The 17,844-nt window shown below is 44.9% G+C and overlaps 1 protein-coding gene across 1 annotated transcript in view; it reads left to right on the top strand.

Annotated features, from left to right (window-relative positions):
• LOC117511779 (DNA (cytosine-5)-methyltransferase 3B-like) overlaps positions 1-17,844 on the top strand; it is a 175,809-nt gene that overhangs the window by 38,370 nt on the left and 119,595 nt on the right.

Genomic DNA, 17,844 nt, shown 5'->3' with positions numbered 1-17,844 from the left:
CAGTCCTGAATGCATACCACCTGGTGGGAGAAACAGGAAACAAAAACCAAGCCAGCCAAACACCCCAGCCCACAACAAAATGCACAAGTTTACGTTGATATTTTGGACACTTTCCTTATCCCATCAATTGAAAGGATGTTTGGGGATGATGAAATCATTTTTCAAGATGATAATGCATCTTGCCATAGAGCAAAAACTGTGAAAACATTCCTTGCAAAAAGACACATAGGGTCAATGTCATGGCCTGCAAATAGTCCAGATCTTAATCCAATTGAAAATCTTTGGTGGAAGTTGAAGAAAATGGTCCATGACAAGGCTCCAACCTGCAAAGCTGATCTGGCAACAGCAATCAGAGAAAGTTGGAGCCAGATTGATGAAGAGTACTGTTTGTCACTCATTAAGTCCATGCCTCAGAGACTGCAAGCTGTTATAAAAGCCAGAGTTGGTGCAACAAAATACTAGTGATGTGTTGGAGCATTCTTTTGTTTTTCATGATTCCATAATTTTTTCCTCAGAATTGAGTGAGTCCATATTTTTTTCCTCTGCTTGGTCTAAAAAAGTAACCGTTACTGACTGCCACAATTTTTTTTTTCCTGATTTCTTATAGTGTTTCTTAAAGCCAGAAAGTTGCCATTTGAAATGACTTTAGTTTTGTGTCATGTCTGTGATCTGCTTTTTTTCTACAAAATTAAACAACTGAATGAACATCCTCCGAGGCCGATGATTCCATAGTTTTTGCCAGGGGTTGTAGGTTCATGTAATGAAAATACTCGTACAACAGAAGACAATTAATTCTAGATTTATTTTAGATATTAAAAATGATGTAAAAGCTTGTCACCAGGAGGCGGGGACAGCAGGTGGGGGACAACAAATGTCCTCTAATTCTGTAATGTCTCTTTTATCATAAATTTGTCACACTGCAAGACTCTCATACGATTCAACTCGGCTTCACCTCGTTATATGGTATGTTCCAGCTTTCACCTCATGAAATATTCATACAATTGAACTCATAAACATTTATCATTTGTATATTATAATCCAGATCTTGAGCGTTAAAGATCTCCATGTGGGTTTAGAGAAGGAACATTTGGAAATGTGAAGAGCAGAAAGTAAGTTCTTGGAACTGAAAAGCAGTTGTGTGTCTTTTTTCAGTTACTGAAATGGCTGTTTTTTAAATTGTATTTATGTTTTTCATGGCTGTGACTTCTTTCTCAGTCATAAAAAGTCCAGTTGTTGTTGTCCATTCGGCTGCTCCTGTTTTGTTCTGGGTCGCCACAGTGGATGCAGCCTGATCCGCATTGGCATTCCTGATGCAACTCCAGTGTAATCTGGAGAAACACACACAGCCGCTGGTGTTCCAAGGAGGTCTCCCATCCAAGTTCTAACCAGGTCGCGCACTCCTTAGCTTCTGAGATCTGACGGGATCAAACTTACACAGAGCAATCGGCTACTAGTCATATAAAATCCAGTAAGAGGTGTTAATTATTTAATGGTAGGGATGCACCGATCCCGATACCAGTATCGGTTATCAGCCTGATCCCGTGTTCATTTACTCATAGTTGTAATCATAAAATGTCTCTGATACTCCGTCACCTGATACCGCTTTACAGCAGTGTGATGTCAATCTTTCAATGTGGGATTTTCACATGCCAAAATTTCTGAACTATAAGCCGCTATTTTTTTCATACGTTTTAAACACTGATGCGGCTTTCATGTAATTTACTCATAAGACGAAATACGTTTGTCAGTGCTGTCCACTGATTGGCTGAAAGCCGCAGTCATCATGAGGAGAAAATTCACACAGAATAAATAAAAAGTCTTACCTGTTTGTGGAATTCATCATCATACGATCCTGAAGAAAAAAATAATCCACACAAAACCTCATGAGTTTGGAAAACAACATTTGAAAATACTTTAATTCCTCGTGAGGCTGAAAAAAAGGTCCTCTGTGACTTCAGTACTTTGCGCCAGTTCCTCTGTCAGAACTCAGATCAAGGTTTCAGAGATTGTCCATCAGGTTGGTGAGTTTCAACCCTTGTTGTGGGTGTTCAGGCCGATGGCAGACCGGCTCAGTCCGCTACAGGTGTAATCCTTTTGTGGAGTCTCTGTGGCGCTGCATTTGGTCCCTCCGCTCGCCTCCACGAGCTGCGCTTTGTGCCAGAAGTTGGTTCACTGTGCAGCTCATTCATTAACGGGTCAGTTAGCACAGGCAACCGGCGATTCCGTCTGAACGCGAGGAAATTATTCCATGAACCACAAAGGAAAAATATAATGTTAAAATTACTGCATTTTGCCTCCGTGTGTTGTGACACCGCATGTGGGTGCGACGCCATGTGTGCGTGTGCATGCACGCCGTGCTCCTCTAATATTACATGTTCCACCTTTTGGGAAAAAAACATTTACAGTTTGTATTTGTGTATGTTATTGGTACATATTTAATTAAAAGTTTAATAGTGTGGAGAGTGAAAGGCTGTTTATCTCAGTGTCACACACTGTAGATGAAAACAGAAACAGGCTCACAGCTGATAACAAATCAAATCAAATCAATTTTATTTATATAGCGTCAAATCACAACAAACAGTTGCCCCAAGGCGCTTTATATTGTAAGGCAAAGCCATACAATAATTACGGAAAAACCCCAACAGTCAAAACGAACCCCTGTGAGCAAGCACTTGGTGACAGTGGGAAGGAAAAACTCCCTTTTAACAGGAAGAAACCTCCAGCAGAACCAGGCTCAGGGAGGGGCAGTCTTCTGCTGGGACTGGTTGGGGCTGAGGGAGAGAACCAGGAAAAAGACATGCTGTGGAGGGGAGCAGAGATTGATCACTAATGATTAAATGCAGAGTGGTGCATACAGAGCAAAAAGAGAAAGAAACACTCAGTGCATCATGGGAACCCCCCAGCAGTCTAAGTCACCTGATCCAGCCCTAACTATAAGCTTTAGCAAAAAGGAAAGTTTTAAGCCTAATCTTAAAAGTAGAGAGGGTGTCTGTCTCCCTGATCCGAATTGGGAGCTGGTTCCAGAGGAGAGGAGCCTGAAAGCTGAAGGCTCTGCCTCCCATTCTACTCTTAAAACCCCTAGGAACTACAAGTAAGCCTGCAGTCTGAGAGCGCAGCGCTCTATTGGGGTGATATGGTACTATGAGGTCCCTAAGATAAGATGGGACCTGATTATTCAAAACCTTATAAGTAAGAAGAAGAATTTTAAATTCTGTTCTAGAATTAACAGGAAGCCAATGAAGAGAGGCCAATATGGGTGAAATATGATCTCTCCTTCTAGTCCCTGTCAGTACTCTAGCTGCAGCATTTTGAATTAACTGAAGGCTTTTCAGGGAACTTTTAGGACAACCTGATAATAATGAATTACAATAGTCCAGCCTAGAGGAAATAAATGCATGAATTAGTTTTTCAGCATCACTCTGAGACAAGACCTTTCTGATTTTAGAGATATTGCGTAAATGCAAAAAAGCAGTCCTACATATTTGTTTAATATGCGCATTGAATGACATATCCTGATCAAAAATGACTCAGATTTCTCACAGTATTACTAGAGGTCAGGGTAATGCCATCCAGAGTAAGGATCTGGTTAGACACCATGTTTCTAAGATTTGTGGGGCCAAGTACAATAACTTCAGTTTTATCTGAGTTTAAAAGCAGGAAATTAGAGGTCATCCATGTCTTTATGTCTGTAAGACAATCCTGCAGTTTAGCTAACTGGTGTGTGTCCTGTTGTGTGGGCCGCTGAAGAGTAGGTACTGCTGGCCCACCACCACCAGAGGGCACCCTGCCTGGAGTGCGGGCTCCAGGCACCAGAGGGCGCTGTCGCCTAACAGGAGTAGCCGGGGTGACAGCTGACACTCATCACCTATGACAGCTGTCACCACTCATCTGATCAGCATCAGTATATCAGCAAGACGTCATTTCCACCTCTTTGCCGAGATATCGCTTTACCCGGAAGGTAACGTTCTCAGCTGGCTGTGAGATTTATTCGACAGTAATCTTTTGTGACTTTTTGTGTATCGTGTAACAGACTCTTTTTCCAACAAGAGGTGGAGTTGGTTTTCCTGCCGTGTGAATTGCTGGGTGCATACGCGCCCACCTTTAATTGTTTTTTTGTTCCTCGCCAGCAGTACCAGATCCGACACGCGGAGGCAGTGGCCACCTGGGAGTTCGGGACTTGGCGGCTCCAGTATTCCCAGGATCTGGTGGCGGAGGAAATCGTGTGGTTCCGGTTCTACTTTGGACAGACGTCTCCTATCTTCGAGCCTGCCCACACGACACCTGTTGCGATTTGACCTTTTGTCTATTATTGTAATCTGTTGTGTTTGTTGTGCCCTTTCACAACAGTAAAGTGTTGTATTTGACTTCCTCCATTGTCCGTTCATTTGCGCCCCCTGTTGTGGGTCCGTGTACCTACACTTTCCCAACAGGATATCTCGGCCAACGTCATGGACCCCGAGGGGCGTCAACCGGCTGTTGAACGGCCAATGGAAGAGCAGGGCGCACAGGCGTCTGCAGGAGGAATGGTCGGTGAGTTGCAGCGAATCCTCACCGCTTTTACGGCTCGGTTGGATCTAATGACCAAGCAGAACGTCCTCCTTAACCGCAGGGTGGAGGCTCTCGCCGCGCAGGTGGAGGTGCGCCCTCAGGGCGCTGCTGCGGCTCCCCCTCCTGTCGATCCTGTGCGCAACAGTGACGTTCCACAGGTCGTTCAACGACCCCTCCCACCTTCCCCTGAAGCATACATAAGCCCTCCAGAGCCGTACGGGGGTTGTGTGGAGACATGCACGGACTTTCTTATGCAGTGTTCGCTCGTCTTCGCACAACGTCCCGTCATGTACGCGACTGATGCTAGTAAGATAGCTTATGTAATTAATCTGCTTCGCGGCAAGGCACGCGCTTGGGCTACAGCGCTCTGGGAGCAAAATTCACGGCTCCTTCTGACATATAATGGGTTTGTGAGGGAGTTCAGAACAGTGTTCGATCACCCAAATAGAGGAGAGACCGCTTCAGCCGTGCTGCTGTCAATGAGACAGGGGCGCCGGAGCACAGCTGCTTATGCAGTCGACTTCCGCATCGCGGCTGCGAGGTCCGGCTGGAATAACACTGCCCTCCGCGCCGCCTTCGTAAACGGACTGTCGTTGGTCCTGAAGGAGCTCCTGGTGGCCAAGGACGAACCGCGGGATTTAGACGGGCTTATTGATCTCGTTATACGATTAGACAATCGGTTAGAAGAACGCCGTCGGGAATGAGACGAAGGGCGTGGCCGGGCACGCGCCGTCCCTCTCCCTTCCGGTGAGAGACTGGCCCCAACCCACTAGCCGTAGGAAGCTGCAACAGTTCCTCGGCTTTGCAAATTTCTACAGGAGGTTCATTAAGTGCTACAGTCAGGTAGTTAGCCCCCTGACAGCCCTGACCTCACCAAAAGTCCCCTTCACCTGGTCGGATCGTTGCGATGCCGCGTTCAAGGAGTTGAAACGACGCTTCTCGTCTGCACCCGTTCTGGTGCAGCCCGATCCTAGTCGCCAGTTAGTGGTTGAAGTGGACGCCTCGGACTCAGGGATAGGAGCTGTGCTTTCCCAGAGCGGGAAGACCGATAAGGTCCTTCACCCGTGTGCCTATTTTTCCCGCAGGTTGACCCCGGCCGAACGGAACTATGACGTCGGCAATCGAGAACTCCTTGCGGTGAAAGAGGCTCTTGAAGAGTGGAGACATCTGTTGGAGGGAACGTCCGTGCCATTTACGGTTTTCACTGACCACCGGAACCTGGAGTATATCAGGACCGCCAAGCGGCTGAACCCCAGGCAAGCCCGCTGGTCACTGTTCTTCGGCCGTTTTGACTTCCGGATCACCTACCGTCCCGGGACCAAGAACCAGAGATCGGATGCCTTGTCCCGGGTACATGAAGATGAAGTCAAAACGGAGTTGTCGGATCCACCGGAACCCATCATCCCGGAGTCCACTATCGTGGCCACCCTCACCTGGGACGTAGAGAGAACCGTCCGGGAGGCCCTGGCACGAAGCCCGGACCCCGGAACTGGGCCGAAGAACAGACTCTACGTCCCACCAGAAGCTAGGGCTGCAGTCCTGGACTTCTGTCACGGCTCTAAGCTCTCCTGTCATCCAGGGGTGCGAAGAACCGTGGCAGTTGTCCGGCAGCGCTTCTGGTGGGCGTCCCTAGAGGCCGACGTCCGGGATTATATCCAGGCCTGCACCACCTGTGCCAGGGGCAAGGCTGACCATCGCAGGGCTTCGGGACTGCTCCAGCCGCTGCCTGTGCCCCATCGCCCCTGGTCCCACATCGGCCTGGATTTTGTCACGGGCCTCCCACCGTCCCAGGGCAACACCACCATCCTCACGATAGTGGACCGATTCTCCAAGGCGGCCCACTTCGTGGCCCTCCCGAAGCTCCCGACGGCCCAGGAGACAGCGGACCTCCTGGTCCACCACGTCGTCCGGCTGCATGGGATCCCAACAGACATCGTCTCCGATCGCGGTCCCCAGTTCTCCTCGCACGTCTGGAGGAGCTTCTGCCGGGAACTGGGGGCCACGGTGAGTCTTTCATCCGGGTATCATCCCCAGACCAACGGGCAAGCAGAACGGGCCAATCAGGAGATGGAGCAGGCCCTGCATTGCGTGACAGCCGCGCACCCGGCGGCCTGGAGTACCCATCTGGCCTGGATCGAGTATGCCCATAACATCCAGGTGTCGTCAGCCACCGGCCTCTCTCCTTTCGAGGTATGTCTGGGGTACCAACCTCCTCTGTTTCCGGTGGTTGAGGGAGAGGTCGGTGTGCCCTCGGTCCAGGCCCACCTACGGAAGTGCCATCGGGTGTGGCGTGCCGCCCGTTCTGCCTTGCTGAAGGCCCGGATGAGGACGAAGGCCCATGCAGACCGTCGGCGGACCCCGGCCCCTACGTACCGGCCAGGGCAGGCAGTGTGGTTGTCTACTAAGGACATACCCCTTCAAGTGGACTCCCCTAAGCTGCAGGACCGGTATATCGGTCCGTTTAAAATCATCAAGGTACTCAGTCCAGCCGCAGTGAGGCTTCAGCTTCCGGCCTCACTGCGGATCCATCCCGTTTTCCACGTGTCCCGGATCAAGCCCCATCACACCTCACCCCTCTGTACTCCGGGTCCGGCACCACCTCCTGCCCGGATCATCGATGGCGAGCCGGCTTGGACTGTGCGCCGGCTCTTAGACGTCCGTAGGATGGGCCGGGGCTTCCAGTATTTGGTGGACTGGGAGGGGTACGGACCCGAAGAACGCTCCTGGGTGAAGAGGAGCTTCATCCTGGACCCGGCCCTCCTGGTCGATTTCTACCGCCGCCACCCGGACAAGCCTGGTCGGGCGCCAGGAGGCGCCCGTTGAGGGGGGGGGTCCTGTTGTGTGGGCCGCTGAAGAGGAGGTACTGCTGGCCCACCACCACCAGAGGGCACCCTGCCTGGAGTGCGGGCTCCAGGCACCAGAGGGCGCTGCCGCCTAACAGGAGTAGCCGGGGTGACAGCTGACACTCATCACCTATGACAGCTGTCACCACTCATCTGATCAGCATCAGTATATCAGCAAGACGTCATCTCCACCTCTTTGCCGAGATATCGCTTTACCAGGAAGGTAACGTTCTCAGCTGGCTGTGAGATTTATTCGACAGTAACCTTTTGTGACTTTTTGTGTATCGTGTAACAGACTCTTTTTCCAACAAGAGGTGGAGTTGGTTTTCCTGCCGTGTGAATTGCTGGGTGCATACGCGCCCACCTTTAATTGTTTTTTTGTTCCTCGCCAGCAGTACCAGATCCGACACCCGGAGGCAGTGGCCACCTGGGAGTTCGGGACTTGGCGGCTCCAGTATTCCCGGGGTCTGGTGGCGGAGGAAATCGTGTGGTTCCGGTTCTACTTTGGACAGACGTCTCCTATCTTCGAGCCTGCCCACACGACACCTGTTGCGATTTGACCTTTTGTCTATTATTGTAATCTGTTGTGTTTGTTGTGCCCTTTCACAACAGTAAAGTGTTTGACTTCCTCCATTGTCCGTTCATTTGCGCCCCCTGTTGTGGGTCCGTGTACCTACACTTTCCCAACATGTCCTCTGGTTTCATGGATAGATAAAGCTGGGTATCATCTGCGTAACAATGAAAATTTAAGCAATGCTGTCTAATAATACTGCCAGTGGTGGGCACAGATAACCAAAAAATTAACTTCAGTAACAGATAATAAGATAACTGAAAAGTTATCATTGCTAAAGATAAACCGATAAACCACCCAAAAATGTATCGGAAGTTACAGATAATCGATAACCGATAAATTCCGGTGTTGTCTATGGGACATTTGCAGTTACTAAAGAGCTGAAATTTATTTTTAACACAATCACTTTTGAAAGCATCAAAAGCGGTAAAAGACTTAAAGAATAAGCAAGAATGTTTGACCATGCTGCCCCCTGCAGGAAGCAGCACAGACAAATTCTGACAGCACCCACGAAATCAACTCTTTACTAATCATAATCATCTTTCTTTCAACATTCTGCTCCTGCTGGAAGCTTTTGTTTACAACAACACTGCCACCACAGAGACACACCAAGAGCAGCCATAAGGCTCGCTTTCTATCAATTTCAATACTCCGGTCAGGCGGAGGTCTTGAAAATAAAGTCATACTAACTTATGTTTTTTTGAAAATACTGATAGAATAACTCCATTAATGTCAATTCTGTAATTTGTACAAAGTTAAAATACGAGGTCTCTTAGATAATAAACCGACCCTTTTATTTTTTTTTTTAACTATATGGATTTGAATGACATGCGATTACACCAATCATGCTTGAACCCTCGTGCGCATGCGTGAGTTTTTTCACGCGTGTCGGTGACGTCATTTCCCTGTGGGCAGGCCTTGAGTGAGATGTGGTCCCGCCCTCTCGGCTGAATTCCTTTGTTTCACACGCTGCTCGAGACGGCGCGCATTGCTTTATCAAAATTTTTTCTGGACCTGTGAGGAATATCCGAGTGGACACTATTCGAGAAATTAAGCTGGTTTTCTGTGAAAAGTTTAACGGCTGATGAGAGATTATGGGGTGTTTCTGTCGGTGTAAGGACTTCCCACAGAGCGGGACGTCCTGCAGCGCTTCCAGGTGCTGTCGTCGGCCTGTTTCGAGCTGAAAACATCCTAATTTAAGGCTTAATTCACCCAGGACATCGTGAGAGAACAGAGAAGATTCAGAAGAGGCCGGCATGAGGAATTTATGCGGACATTCCACTGTTTAAGGACATTTTTTTAATGAAAGACGTACGCGCAAATTCGCCGAGTCGTTTCGGTGACGACTCGGCAAATCTGTGTGCGCCGTGACAGGAAAAACACCTCCGTGTTGAAAACCATTTGTAGAATTCAGGCGGCTTTTAATGGCTTTCAACAAGTGAGTAACTGAGAAATTGTTTAACAGCTTGGGCATGTTCCAACTTGCCCGTTAAGGTTTCCAACGGAGGTGTTTTTCCTGCCGCGACCCCCCGCGGTCGGGTCCAGCCCGACATGCGACTCTGCCCGCACGTTCTTTCATTACAAAATGACCGTTAACAATGGAATGTCCGAATAAACTCCTCATGCCGACTTCTTCTGAAAGTTCTCTGTTCTCTGACGACTTACTGCGTCAACAGAGCCTGAAATGTGGAAGTTTTCAACTTGAAACGGCGAGACGCTGCCGCCTCGAAGCGCAGATCGCCGTCAGGCGCCGTGGACCGTCCTTAAAGCGACACTACCAGACCAAAATCTCTCATCAGCCTGTTAAAATTTTTACCGAAAACCAGCTGAATTTATTGAATGGTGTCCACTCAGTTGTGCCTTACAGTTTTGAAAAAATTTTTATCAAACAAAGCAACAGTCTCTGAGCCATTCCTAAACAATGAAAAAAATCGACGAGCGGGTGGACGACTCCTCACTCAAAGACTGCCCACAGGCGAATGACGTAACCGACAGGCGTGAAAAAACTCTCGCATGCCCATGAGGGTTCAAGCATGTCTGATGTAATCACACGTGATTCAAATCCATATGGTTTGTGAAAAAAATAATAAGGTCGGATACTTTTCTAATAGACCTCGTATAACATATATCTTTTAATGTTGAATAAGGCACTAATTCTGAGGTTTTGTAACAAACACAGACCGCAAAGCATTCTGGGTAAAAGTGCTAAACAGTGATTGGTTCAGTAATCCATTATGTAAAGCAACACGTTAATGTGACGTGTGTCGTGTGTTGGTTTAAAGATAAATGTGCTTTTGTAAAATATTAAATTTTTATTTGTAAAAACAGGCATTTTTACAGAGCCCTTGAAGTGTCATCGCAATTGCATGTTTTAAAACTTTTATGATGTTGTAAAACATGCACTCAGTATTAGTAAGTAAGTAAGTAAATTTATTTATATAGTGCCTTTCACAGACAGGTACACACATTGTCGGGTATTTGTAAAACCGAATATCTTGGCGGTAGTGATTAAAATTCTATCAGGAGCCTTATTCTCTTGTCGTCACTTCCACAAAAACTAAAAACATGGTGCCAGCCTCGTTCGTGTGGGCCGATAAGGAGTCGGAATTACTTCTAACCGTAGTTTTAGAATACAAAGTTAACATATATGCACACAAAAAGTGCCTGGACAACAGTGGACAATACCAACACTTTGAGAGCAGCCATGTACCCAGACGTTTAATACTGCCATGAACACTGCTGGCCAGTAGATGGCAGTAGCGGCCTTGAAAAAATGTCAAACAAAATTCCAGATAATCCGTGTCTGCTACATTTTAAGATGCGTGGAATTTAACAAACGCAAATACACTAACGTCTATAAACCCAGAGAATATATTCACGAGAGTTTTAGGCACTAGAGTTTAATGCTGTTATCTGTGGACCCTGAACAGAGTGTCTGAAATGCATTTGTCCTGTCGTGAACGTCTGAGATTACTTTATGCTACCCATAATGCATTGCTGCATGGCACAGCATGTGCTCACAAAACCTTAAAAATTACCACATTACTTTAAAACGAAAACATATATCTGATATTTTCACTTTATAAACTTCAGACATGACAATAATTTTAAATAACTTGTCTAAAATGAGTGGTTAAAATTTGAACCATAAGTTAAACATGTATGCCTCTGGATGACTTGGTGACATTGCGATTACATTAGTATGGTGTTAAAGGAAATGACTTTTTTTTTGGTCACCAGTTTTCCTTTGCTTATAGATGATAGAGTGGTTTCTGGTTGCAGAGGGTAGAACAACATGTCTATTAGGAAACTTTTAACAGGTAGGTCTTAAACAGTTTTAAAAATGTTTTTCACTGTTCATCTTAGTTTAGTACGTTATCGGTCTAAAAGTTATCGGACGGTAATTCATCGGAAGATAATTAGTCCGGTGATAGTTTTCAAATTTATCTAAAAAGATAATCCAATAATGAAGACATTATCTTCGATAATTGTCTGTTATCGGATTATCGGAAGTGTGCCCACCACTGAATACTGCCTAAGGGAAGCATGTATAAAGTGAATAAAATTGGTCCTAGCACAGAACCTTGTGGAACTCCATAATTAACCTTAGTCTGTGAAGAAGATTTCCCATTTACATGAACAAATTGTAATCTATTAGATAAATATGATTCAAACCACCGCAGCGCAGTGCCTTTAATACCTATGGCATGCTCTAATCTCTGTAATAAAATTTTATGGTCAACAGTATCAAAAGCAGCACTGAGGTCTAACAGAACAAGCACAGAGATGAGTCCACTGTCTGAGGCCTTAAGAAGATCATTTGTAACCTTCACTAATGCTGTTTCTGTACTATGATGAATTCTAAAACCTGACTGAAACTCTTCAAATAGACCATTCCTCTGCAGATGATCAGTTAGCTGTTTTACAACTACCCTTTCAAGAATTTGTGAGAGAAAAGGAAGGTTGGAGATTGGCCTGTAATTAGCTAAGATAGCTGGGTCAAGTGATGGCTTTTTAAGTAATGGTTTAATTACTGCCACCTTAAAAGCCTGTGGTACATAGCCAACTAATAAAGATAGATTGATCATATTTAAGATTGAAGCATTAATTAATGGTAGGGCCTCCTTGAGCAGCCTGGTAGGAATGGGGTCTAATAGACATGTTGATGGTTTGGAGGAAGTAACTAATGAAAATAACTCAGACAGAACAATCGGAGCGAAAGAGTCTAACCAAATACCGGCATGACTGAAAGCAGCCAAAGATAACGATATGTCTTTGGGATGGTTATGAGTATTTTTTCTCTAATAGTTAAAATTTTATTAGCAAAGAAAGTCATGAAGTCATTACTAGTTAAAGTTAAAGGAATACTCGGCTCAGTAGAGCTCTGACTCTTTGTCAGCCTGGCTACAGTACTCTTATTTTCTTCAATTAGTGATGAGTAGTAAGATGTCCTAGCTTTACGGAGGGCTTTTTTATAGAGCAACAGACTCTTTTTCCAGGCTAAGTGAAGATGTTCTAAATTAGTGAGACGCCATTTCCTCTCGAACTTATGGGTTATCTGCTTTAAGCTTCAAGTTTGTGAGTTATACCACGGAGTCAGGCACTTCTGATTTAAGGCTCTCTTTTCAGAGGAGCTACAGCATCCAAAGTTGTCCTCAATGAGGATGTAAAACTATGACGAGATAATCTATCTCACTCACAGAGTTTAGGTAGCTACTCTGCACTGTGTTGATATATGGCATTGGAGAACATAAGAAGGAATCATATCCTTAAACCTAGTTACAGCGCTTTCTGAAAGACTTCTACTGTAATGAAACGTATTTCCCACTGCTGGGTAGTCCATCAGAGTAAATGTAAATGTTATTAAGAAATGATCAGACAGAAGGGAGTTTTCAGGGAATACTGTTAAGTCTTCAATTCCATACCATAAGTCAGAACAAGATCTAAGGTATGATTAAAGTGGTGGGTGGACTCATTTACATTTTGAGCAAAGCCAGTCGAGTCTAACAATAGATTAAATGCAGTGTTGAGGCTGTCATTCTCAGCATCTGTGTGGATGTTAAAATCGCCCACTATAATTATCTTATCTGAGCTAAGCACTAAGTCAGACAAAAGGTCTGAAAATTCACAGAGAAACTCACAGTAACGACCAGGAGGACGATAGATAACAACAAATAAAACTGGTTTTTGGGACTTCCAATTTGGATGGACAAGACTAAGAGTCAAGCTTTTCAAATGAATTAAAGCTCTGTCTGGGTTTTTGCTTAATTAATAAGCTGGAATGGAAGATTGCTGCTAATCCTCCGCCCGGCCCATGCTACGAGCGTTCTGACAGTTAGTGTGACTCGGGGGTGTTGACTCATTGAAACTACATATTCATCCTGCTGTAACCAGGTTTCTGTAAGGCAGAATAAATCAATATGTTGATCAATTATTATATCATTTACTAACAGGGACTTAGAAGAGAGAGCTCTAATGTTTAATAGACCACATTTAACTGTTTTAGTCTGTAGTGCAGTTGAAGGAGCTATATTATTTTTCTTTTTGAATTTTTATGCTTAAATAGATTTTTGCTGGTTGTGGTGGTCTGGGAGCAGGCACCGTCTCTACCGGGATGGAGTAATGAGGGGATGGCAGGGGGGAGAGAAGCTGTAGAGAGGTGTGTAAGACTACAAACTCTGCTTCCTGGTCCCAACCCTGGATAGTCACGGTTTGGAGGATTTAAGAAAATTGGCCAGATTTCTAGAAATGAGAGCTGCTCCATCCAAAGTGGGATGGATGCCGTCTCTCCTAACAAGACCAGGTTTTCCCCAGAAGCTTTGCAATTATCTATGTATTAAAGGAGTATTAAAGGACAAGTTGGGACATGCCTATCTCGGCTTTCAGTGCTTACCAGTCAAGTGAGTATAAGAGAAATTGTGGAGAGCCGGGCATGTCCTTTGGCACTCTGAAACGAAGGTGTTCTTTGTCTCGCTCGATCAGCGAATCGGTCGTGACGCGCGAAGCCTTCCGCGCAGCTTTCCATGACAAATCTCTTGTTAAAAGTGAAATCTGCCGGAAATGGCTGATGTCCAGCTCTTGTGATAACCAGAGAAATTGCACACGACGGTCCCGGCTCCACACAGCCATCTGTTTAGAAATGATGTGGTGGTTTCTGCCTCTCGATGGGCCGTCCTTAAAGCTGTAGTAACACTCCTATTCTCTGTGAAGCCCGTAAAATTTTCACCGAAAGCCAGATACATTTTTCGAATGGTTTCCAGCTGCCTGTCTCTAACAGTTTCTGAAAAATCTGATGGAAAAAAAGCCCAAATCATTCCGCCATTTCCTCGCAATGAAACAACGACGAGAGGGGTGGAGCAGTGCTCACTCAAAGCCTACCCACAGGCAAATGACGCAACTGACAGGCGTGGAAAAAACTCACGCATGTGCACGAAGGTTCAAGCTTGTCTGACGTAAAACCATATGAATCAAATCCATATATTTTTTTGCATAAAATAAAAGGTCAGATACTTTTCTCTCAGGCCTTGTATATTTTGTAGTGCTGAAGTCCAAGGTTATATTTCAGTGAGATGTCTGGCAGTGTCATGTTTGTTAAGAAACACACAGTTAATGTTAAAGGACAGTTTGTTGTAGTCAAAAAGTGAAGTTAAGGTCCTGTCACACCTTGACGATTTAGCCTGTGTATGCCAGCCGTATTAAAACGCTGGCACACTCTGGCATACGTCTAATAAATTAATGCAGTTGTCACACCTTAAAGGTGATAGAGAGAAGTTGAATGGGGCATTAATCCTTGTTCCATGATGTGATATGTAGCCCAAAAAAAAACTGGTTGGGTCTGTAATGGCTCAGAAACCTTCCTAAAAGGCTCTCTGAAACAGCTATGTTACTATGCTGGGTTTAGAACGCCTCGTTTGCCTTTAATGGTGTCGTTTCGGAGCTTATTTGGCAACCTCATTATGAAATGCAAGTAGGTGGCGCTGATCGGTTGCCGTTGTTTGATTGGCTGCCCTTGTTCTCACTGAAAAGAAAGCATTATTTATTTATTTTCATTGCTTTTATATTTTCTGTTGTGTTTCTATCCAGGTTTTTTTTTTGCCTTTTTCTCTAAAATTGGTATATAATACTCATTACATTATTAATATATAAACAAAAATAAATTTAGGAAATATTACAATTTGAAACCAAATGCACCCGAACGTGATGACAGCTGCAATGCTAACTTTTAACATTGAAAATGCCATAGACATGCTAACGCGTTAGCATCGCTCCTGTTTTTTAAGTTATAAAATACATCAACTGTTTCAGAAGAACATAACAGGTCGGTTTAACATAGAAAAGATAAATAATACTCACAGACGTATGCTCTTTAGGGTTTTAGCAGGAGAAAATTAAGCAAAGAAAGAAAGAATAATCGAAGCATTGCTTCAATCTGCGAAGCACTGCTTTGATTGGTTCAAGGTTCAAAGCAAAGCCGCGCTGCAGAAAAGTTGTTTACAGACCCGCTGCAGGGTCTGTAATCAATACAGAAATGATCATTTTCCTGACAAACATCCCCCAAAACAACAGCCACTCTGAAGGACCGATAACAGAATCGTTAAGCACAAAGCTTATTGATGTCGGTGGATCGAGTCATTTCTAAACGATACCCAAAGGAACCGGTTCTCGATACCCATCCCTAGCTGCTAGGGGTTAGCTCATTCCCTTTAGAGGAACAAACCAGAGCTAACGTGCCATTCTAACGTGCAATTCTTACAACAGGAATATTGCGCAACACAAATGTAAAACAAAAGAAAATGTGATACTCACAGGCTGTACTGATTGCTGGGGTTGATTTTGTTGCAGAGTCTGAACTGACCCTCTACTGAGTATTAAATGTGACTGAAGCCAGCTCGAAATTGTGCAAGGTTTGTGAAACAGTCCTCCGTGAAATGCACAGAGCAAAGAAATAGTCAGCGGTTGTATGTACTGGGGATGTGGTTAAAAATGAATAAAAGCCAGTGATCGCGTACATTGCTTTCCGTGGGAAGATCGTAGTCTGCTAAAACAGCCTGGGAAAGCACACCTGTAGCTCGCCATTGCTCCTCTTCGAGTGTTACAAATAGGTGGGCACAACCTTACGAATAATTAATTTCGAAGGGGCGTGTGTGAAAGGGTGTGGATGTGTGTGGGGGGGCTATTGGTGAAAGTTGACGTAAGTTTTCTCTCAAAAACGGATTGGCCTGTTTACTCGGTACAATTCAAAAAAGGAGAAATACTTGAAACAGAGGTTCTGAAACTTGCTGGCACTTCGTGTGTTTTCCCCACAGCGGGGAGACTCTGAACTAACACCAAAAACATGAAAAAGATGATTTTGATTCTCTGTCCCCTTTAAAGATTATCCAACGTATGCCAACAGCCCCGTCTCAACCCAGTGGTTCGGGTCGGTACTGCACCATGTGGTGCACATCAGAAACAGAGTAATTTAACTTTTTTTTTTTTCTTTTTTTTTTTTTCTTGGTGGTCCATTTTCATTGTGTACAGAATGCTGATGAGTCGACTGGCTGTAGTAAACTTTTAGAGTGACCAGACGTCCTCTTTTTCCCGGACATGTCCTACTTTTGAGAAAAAATGTCTGGGAGGAATTTCAAAATCGTCCGGGATTTTGTTCAACTGCCTCAAACATAATACATGTACAGTACATTGTCAATAGAATTGCTACTCTGTTCCATTTTACTGCATTCCAGGTTTCTCTGTATCATTTGCAAATTAGTCACGCACTTCTCCTCAAATCTAGTCACTTTGCATTGTGTGTGTGTGAAGGAAGTAGTGTGGGCTAGCCAGTCTACCCCGAGTGTTAACAAGCAAAGCACATGTGTGTCTGCTGGTTCTACGGCAATGCCGAAATGAAAATGCATGTTCACAAAGGAGTTGAAGAAAAAATTCCTGTGCTTTTGCCAGGGTCGTGATCCCTGAAGCTGAGTGCTTGACGTGTAAGGCAGGCACTTATGTCTGTGGCAAATAAAGGTGCCAACGACCTGCAGGTACACATAAATTCAACCAAGCACACAAAAGCAGCGAGGGGCGAGAGCTCATCATCTAAAGTCACGGATTTCTTTGTGACTAAGTCCCAGAGTGTAGTTGTCACTGCAGCAGAAGGCAGCTATGCTTTTCACACAGTTAAGCACATGAAAGCTACAGGTCAGTGGACTGCACATCTGGCTTGTTAAGGAAGGTTTTCACAGACTCCCCAACAGCTCAAAAATTCTCATGCGCCCAACGAAGACAGAAGCCATTGTAAATTCCATAGCCCCCCATTCTGTTGACGTTGCTTTAGAAGCACTTCAAGGTTCCCTACTGTGCGTGTCCACTGATGGCAGCAACCATGGAGCAGTAAAACTGTTCCCTCTGCTGATCCAATATTACGACTGGAAGAATGGTGGTGTGCAAAGCAATTAATCAAATTAAAGCACCCCAAATGAATCAGCTGACACCATTGCTCAGTACATAAAAGACACACTGCAAAAGAAGGGAATCTTTTCTAAATGCATTGCATTTACTGGAGATAACTGCAAACAATGTTTGGAGGAATCTGGCATAATGAGGAAGGAAAGTTTTTGCAAATTTAAAGAAGTCCCTGCAGAACACAGCTCTTACTGGTGTTGGCTGTCCAGCTCATATTCTGAACAATTGTGTTCACCATGGCACCACACTAGACCTTGACATTGAACAAATCATTTTCAAAATCTATCACTTTCATATCTACACTGTCTGCACAGAGAATTTGAAGTAGTACTGTGAATTTGCTGATGTTAATTACAGGGTTCTCCTCTCTCACAGCAAGACACAATGGCTGTCATTATTCCCAGGGATTGAGTGATTACTGCAAATGTATCCAGCTTTGAA

Source organism: Thalassophryne amazonica, chromosome 6 (assembly GCF_902500255.1).
Source record: "Thalassophryne amazonica chromosome 6, fThaAma1.1, whole genome shotgun sequence".
Taxonomy (NCBI): domain Eukaryota; kingdom Metazoa; phylum Chordata; class Actinopteri; order Batrachoidiformes; family Batrachoididae; genus Thalassophryne; species Thalassophryne amazonica.
The sequence above is the reverse complement of the archived record's forward strand: the minus strand, read 5'-3'. Positions and strand labels throughout refer to the sequence as shown.